This window comes from Taudactylus pleione, unplaced genomic scaffold, assembly GCF_031769625.1.
Source record: "Taudactylus pleione unplaced genomic scaffold, aTauple2 ptg000006l, whole genome shotgun sequence".
In the NCBI taxonomy this organism is placed as follows: domain Eukaryota; kingdom Metazoa; phylum Chordata; class Amphibia; order Anura; family Myobatrachidae; genus Taudactylus; species Taudactylus pleione.
This window is the reverse complement of record NW_028284409.1, coordinates 3,873,201-3,881,253: the sequence shown is the minus strand read 5'-3', so window position 1 is coordinate 3,881,253 and position 8,053 is coordinate 3,873,201.

The following is an 8,053-nucleotide window of genomic DNA, read 5'->3' as shown; positions in this document are numbered from 1 at the left end:
CTGAATTTCCTAAAATGTTCTCTATTTACCTTTTCTGTAATTTGCAATAATTCTTCTTTTTTCTTTTTTTAAAGTTAGCAAATGTATTCAAAAATATGCTATCAATGTACGAAAAACCATGAACAGATGATTTTATTAAATGAAACAGATAGCTAATTACCAATAGAGAAATATTTCCTTACATTGGGGTGAGCAAAATAATTCAGGTTTTCAGGAAAACCTAACCCATACTGTACATGTCTACTCTTGCGGAAGTCGCAGGAGGCTCCTGATTTTTCAGGTAACCCCCTGCATCCCCGGTAGAGTAGGCATTTCTCCCACATTCTGCCCATTTCCTAGTGAAGTGGGCAGAATGGGGAGAATTTCTGCAGCGATCACGGGTCCCCATGTAGGGGGTGGGGCTTAATGATGAGATCCTTCAAGAATCACATCATTTAACTGTGTCCTCTATTTAAATTTGCGCCAATCACGTCAATTTATTGCAAAAGGGGGCAGGGCTTAATTATGCTAACCGTCAGGCCCCTTCTCCCGGGAAGAGAAAGTAAAAGTAGGCAAGTATGTCCTAACCGCTCATTTCTAATATACAGAGAAAGGAAAGCTGGAAAACAGATATAACCACAAAAGAAAACAGTGGCTGATCTCCAGACTAGAGTCCCGACATTTCAGTGCACCTTCAGTAAGAAAGCAGATTGATAGTAATGTGATACACTGTTTGTTAGAGCATTGTCATATTTCCTTACTTGCACAGACCTTTTATTACTTTTACTTTCTTGTACCCTTGTCCATTCATTCCTTTACTCACTATTCCTTAATTCCCATTAATTCTCCCTCCATCTCTCCTGACCCCTGGTGGGTCAACACATGTCTGCAACTGTACCTGCAAAGAAAGAATCTGAATTTAGATCTGGGTGGAGGCAGTGAAGACTTAAGCGTAATGGGCCCATACATCAGAAATTATTACAAAAAAACAATTAACAGATTCTATTGTTTAACCCTGATTTAACAAATCTAAAATCCACCAATATGCACCCTATATGTCCACATCACAATTCCCCAACCAGTAAAGTTTAAAAAGTAAGAATGATGTGGCTGTCCATGTGTATGTGTATCCATGTGTATGTCCATGTGTATCTTTTATCTGCCTGTCCTTGTATTGTTGGGATAGTACAATAAATAGTATAGTATTGGGGACTCCAACCTAATTCAAGAGCAAGGATCCTTTCCTCTAGCCTCAATACACCATGTGGCGCTAGATGCCTGGAGCAATGTGATATGACTAGGATGCGCCAGGAGACTGGGCCAATTAATTTGATGTGTGACACTTGTATATCTTTATGTGACTGAGTCATATTGCGATTAATGCATTTTTGGGCAAAAGAGACGCCCATCGCTTATAGAGTCGCATAGGACCTGGCCCGCCAAGAGGGGCTGTTTAGTGCAACTGCAGCAAAGATATATGAGGATACATCTGTAGGTAACCCTGTTTGACTCGGACTAGGGGCAGGATGTATTAATGGGGAAAATGCTGTAAACCTCCCCGAAAATGCAGTTTTCAGGGGTTTTACAGGGTTTCCCATATGTACATATGCTGCGTCCTGGTGAGTATCACCACCTTCAGGTGGCATTATCCAATAGAAGCCTTTGGGCTTCTTATTGGGACACTCCCCCTTGGGAGGGATCTGATCGGAACCCTCCCATTGCCCGCGTCCTTCTGCGCACTGTTAAACCCGGAAGTCCCTCCATCCGAAGCCATCACAAAAGAAAAGCTCTTATCAGGAGAGCTATATTCTAGGTACATACCATGGAAATGAACCGCGGTATGTACCCGAAGACAGTCAGGATGTACCACATCGTGGATGCGATGCTTAGCACATCCCGCACCCGGTCACAAACAATAACTGTATCATTCTGACTGGTGCTACATCAGGACTGCGATCATGCAGATCCCCAAGTCCTGATGTAGCTGATGCAGAGCCTAATATAATACTCATAATTGATATTATATCACTCTGCCCATCAAACCATAAATCTCTCTTGCTTGCCACTACCCATAGAAATAAAAGGGGCCACAGGTCCCCAAACACTCTATCACAAATGTGCAGTCTCTGTGACACCAACTACAGTAACACTCAGTTAGTTGGTCTCCTTTCTTCTAGCAATAAATAATAGTTTTAACATAATCGTAGTCATCTACTAGCTTTGTCAAAGACTGCGTTCTGGAGCATATATGAAAATAGACACAAGGAGCCAGTAATAGAAGATACACCCAGCGTCTAAGGAACAGATTAGATGAAGGTATACATCTGCAGCAGATGGAAAAGAGGTATTGCCAACCTCACTTCGAAATCAATTAGTAAAAAACCTGCGCTAGTGTATAACCATAAAGATACAAATATAACAGATTATTTACTCAAATGCAGTATGTTTGTTTAATATTTATCGTCTCATAAATTCATTAATATATGGAATAACACAATACAAATTAGATGCAAAAACGAATAATGAAAATAGTAATAAAATGTGCACCTACATACAGAAATCAATAAATATAAATACACTTTAAGATGACAATGTAACAGCAATTGATATCAATGTAGCCATTTGCAGTGTAGTAACATGGTCTACAAAAGGTCATGTAGCAGCCTTAAAGCAGGTAGCCCACATCTCTCATAATCATAGAGACAATCATAAAAAGAAATACAGTACCTCTGATATATATATATATATATATATATAAAAAAAAAATTATACATATATATATATATATATATATATGTATATATATAGTTCCAACTGTCAGTTTTTTCTGACACTCTCAATTAGGGCCACTCTTCTACTGTTCTCTATGGGGGATTTTTGGGAAGGCATAACTCAGGGTAGGGGGCGAATTTGGACTTGGGGTTTGTTTTATTAGGTAGCTATTGTTCCAGGGTAGGGCCTTTTGGGGTCCAGGTAATTTAGAAAGTTATAGGTTTTAAATGATTACCTTACGAATCCGCCATTATAAAGATAGGAAGTTTAAATTTCTTGCCTAGCCTTCAGCAGGTGTACTCACAATGGCTTCATTTGGGTGCACCACGATGGCCGTCCTCTGTGGACGATTTCCAGGGTAGGGCCTTTTGGGGTTCAGGTAATTTAGAAAGTTACAGGTTTTAAATGATTACCTTACGAATCCGCCATTATAAAGATAGGAAGTAAAATTTCTTGCCTAGCCTTCAGCAGGTGTACTCACAATGGCTTCATTTGGGTGCACCAAGATGGCCGTCCACTGTGGACGATAGCGGGTGCCGGGACCGGGGGAAGGAAGCTGGTGTTTGCTGTGACCGATGCCCGGGGGGGAGGTAGCGGACTTTAGCAGTGGCTGAGACCCAGGAAAGAAAGCAGTCAGCAGTGGCGACAGTGCAGCCGTTAGCGGCCTAGGCGGGATGGGCGGCAGGCAGTAGGACCCGCGGGAAGTAGCCAGCATCTGGGGGGGGAGGGGCGCATGCCATTTTTATTTAAACACAGAAGCACAGAAAGATCACACTGATCCCATTCCTGCTTCTGTGTTTGTTTATTTATAAACAAATGCAGGTATCACAGATCTGTCACATCCGAGCCTGCATCTGTCTGCTGCTACCTCCCCCGGGCCCAGCAGCCCGCACCACCGCCGCTAATGCCTGCTACAGTCCCCTGGTCCAGGCCGCAGCTAACGCCCACTACCCCCCCACCTCCGCAGGGTCCCGCCCACAGCTAACTAGCCAGCGATCTTTGTGCACCCAAGTGAAACCACAGTGAGTACACCTGCTGGAGGCTCCTACTGAGGCTGCGCAACAAGTTGAAACTTCCGTAAACTCCCTATGGTTGATATGTGCACTATACCTTACATACTTAACTCAACTAAAAACTTGCCTAAAATAAACACACGGACAACAGGAGTTGGATTTAAAATTAAAGGTCAAATTTATTTGCCATCAGATTATTAATAATTTATAAAATATTGAAATTTGGGTTATCAAATTAGATAATTAGATGTTGCCAATTGAAATTGATTGTGAGCTTAAAGTTAGTATTGTGGCAGACAACAAAGAACGGACACTCCAACAAAACACACGCAGACCAAACACATCACTCATTGGTGTTCAGCTCTCCAACAAAAAGCATGCCCGAACTGGCTGTGTCATTTCCCTGAAGGGATGTTTTTGGCCTATCATTGAAAAAGGAGAGCGCACCCATCTAATTTGTATAACTAAAAGTACACTACCGTTCTTTCCGCCAAAGTGAGGCAACTCAAGTCGCACCTTGCCACCAAACAAACTAAACCAACTCCACCATCAGCTTAACAAAGCCTCCACAAACATAAGTAAACCTGCTTCCAATAAATGGACCACACAGACCTAGACAAATGCATGTCTTTGAACCTGATTGCACTATGAACCACAACTCTGCCATCATTTCCACCCAAGTGCACGATCAACACCTTAGGCCAACCAAACATTCACACCGTAGACATCAGACACCCCTTTAATTATGGCCACAGCATTCCTATAAAACTCAACCACCTAACACCATTGACCGAAGCAAAAAGCTTAAGTCATGTGCAGCAGTCGACTTAGCGGCCCATAAATGAATAAATGGCCAATAGTACAGACTGGCCCATCATTGTACAATACTGTAAGAATTTAATATAGTTTATTTAAGAAAGGTATCGAAGAACCCACAATTCTCAAACCACACCATTCGCACCTGCAAACCGCAGACACGACAACATAAAACAACAAGAACGATGTTAGTGACAAAAAACACAAGCACGCTAACCAGGCTGGAGATAAAAACAAAACCTACTAGGATCTTTTCTACTTATATGGGGAAACTATTTGTTGCCTCCGTAGGAAAAAAAAAAAACCCTCCAGACGCCTGAAAGCAAGTAGCCTAAACCTTTGGTTAGCATGCTGAAAATGCGCTAGCAAGCATCTTGCCTTGACGCACATAATGACGGAATCCTCCGGATTTCCCCCTACCCAGAGCCTGAATCTTTGACGGTGAAAAACCGAAAGCGGCAGCAGACGTGGCAGCCCCAATTCGGAATAAATGAGTGCCAAATTCGTGCAAAGGGAGACGGAGAACTGCAATACACCGCTGCAACACCTGACCATAATGGTATTTACTGGAACCCCATCCTGATGCACCAACCACGCTCCCCTACACTCTGGATGCTGCCGCAAATAGGCATGCGCTAAAACACCGGGCAGATCCCGTTGTCCTGACACTTCTGCAAAACTAGCCAGCGACCCCGCCCAATCTGGTTAGTGTTAGAGCGACGCATCTTGCGCAACAGAGAATCCTCGCCGCCCAATATATCCCGACGAAGCAACGCAGACAAATGTTAATTTGAGCAAATGAACTTCAAACTGTGAGGAGAACACACATTTGACTGCCGTCGATAGATGTGTCAATAAATCATGATCTATTGGCCATCATTCTACCCAGCTAACGTTACACCTTTAAGCAACGCAACACCAATCTAGCAAGCAAACGTAGAATGAACCAGAGTGCAAAATTTCAGCCTCGCTGCAGTTCAGGTATAATGCCAGCCACTTTTACAAAGGTGCAATGTGAATAGGGGATGGGGACTTACTTAGGTCCCCACCGGCCGGCCGGCCGGCTAGACGGGGTGGTTTCAGAGGCCCTGCTGCAGTCCTTGGCTGCATGCTGCCCCTGCAATGGAGGCAAGCTTGCATCTATCTGCACAGATGGGATAGGAGTGGAGTGGATGGGGGGAAGAGACAAAGCGCTGTGGATGGGGACATATAGGTGTGGAGAGGGGGGGATCATTAAGTAGCACCGATGGGAAGGAGCCAAAGTGATGCAGATGGGTGGAAAACAGTGATGCGGATTGGGGGGACAAAGTGATGCAGATGCGTGGAAAACAGTGGTGTGGAAGCAGGGGAGACAGAGTGGCATGGTTTGGGAGAACAGAGCGACGTGGATGGAAGTACAGAGTGGCATGGATGCTGGAAGACAGAGCAGTGCAGATGGGTAAAAACAGATTGGTATGGATTATGGAATACAAACTAGTACAATGGGAGAACACACATCAGTAGAGATTGTGAAAGACAGATTGGTGCCGATGGGGGGGAAGACAGATTGCCACGGTTGAGGGGGGGCAGAGTGGTGCAAATGGAGGAAGAAAGAGTGGCACAGATGAGGGGAAGACAGAGTGGTGTGACTAGGGCAAAGGTGATGGTGCAGATGGAAGGAAACAGAGTGGAACGGATGCAGGAAGACAGGGCAGCGCTGATGAGGAAAGACAGATTGGTGCGGATGAGGGAATAAAGAGCTAGCACAGTTAGGAGACCACACAGCTGTAGGGATTGGGGGAGTTATAGCAGCATGGAGGTGAAGATAGTGTACATGCATAGTCAGAGTATGATAGTTTTAGAAATTAGGGAGCTGAATGTGTATTCTAAATGAGATGGATGTATGGAGTGAGAAGGATGTTGGAACCCAGTGGGATTGTTGTGGTGGGATTGTTGTGGTGAATGAATGGGAAGATTGTGAGCGCTGAGTGGGATGTGTGTGCCACATAACTGCTCAGACCTCAGTTGCATAGACTGCATGTGTGTATTCCAATGAGCACACAATTCTCTGAATTAGCAGCTACACCATTTTGTGAGTGCTGCATCTGCATTTAACCACAGGATGTGATGGCATACCATATCTGTATTGCACAAGGAAGACAGCCTTAATGATCAGAATTTCATTGCTTTTTTAAGTTTGAGTAGCAGAAATTCAGTAGGTTTTATGAAATTTCAGATCATGTCTTAATGGGACATGTGAAACCATAAGGTTTTTTGTCTATGGAATGAATATATATATATATATATATATATATATATATATATATATATATATATATATATATAAATATATATGTAGAAAAAAGAAGTAATGAGGGCACTCACCATTATTTAGCAAAATAAAGTCCTGTTTATTCACATACCACCAGTATCATATTAGCTGTAAAGACCGACGTTTCGGTCCCCATATGAGACCTTTGTCAAGGTGCATCCATAATAATATGTTATTCAAGCCATAAGGAAAGTGTAACAACAATCACCACAAAAGACAACATATATAACACACATAATGCTTACCAGGTGGAAGGCCAATCGATCACTGTGAGACTGCACACACTGCACTGACATGCACGCCCGCGTGGCCACGCCCACTAGCACAAACCAACTCCAAGCCTCATGTTGTAGAACCAATAATATGGCAACAAACTGTGACATCATCCAACAAGGTCACATGGGATAGGGCTGTACTAAACAGCATCTGCACACGTATATCAATGTAAGTTAAACCACAACAATAAGTTGCTAGGCAACAAAACGCGATGCGCAGTGTGGAACATCAATTCCCTGTCATCAATATTAAATTATCCATAGTAATGCCCCTCTGCTTGATCATGTAATAAGGACTCACATAATCAATATGGCGCTCCCTATAAATAAGCAAAATATAAGAACACATACATAATCATATAAAGACAAAAATTAAAAGATTTGTTATATATCAGCAATCCCTAAAAAATTATAGAAACACATTAAATAAGATTTGTTCGTTCAGGCCACGAGGTGATATTGTATCCAGTTTATATATACATTTTGCTTCACGCCGTTTAAGTGCCAATTCCCTGTCACCGTCTCTTGTTAGCGGAGGCTGCCAGTCAATGACCATACACCCTAAACTGGCCAGTGCATGTCCTTGTGCCAAGAAATGTTTTGCCACCGGTTTGTTGGTGGTTCCCATAGTTAATGCTTGTCGCACTGAGCTTCTATGGTTAGCCATCCATTCACGGAAGGATCTTGTCGTAAGACCAATATACACCAAGGAACAAGGACAAATAAGCATATAAATAACAAACTCACTGGTGCATGTGAGTCTGTGTTTAATTTTTATCGTCCTGCCAGTGGATGCTTAAATGAATTTCCAGTAATCATACTGTGACACGTGATGCAATTAATGCAACAAAAACAGCCTGTGCGCATATCTTTCGTATTGGACGGCT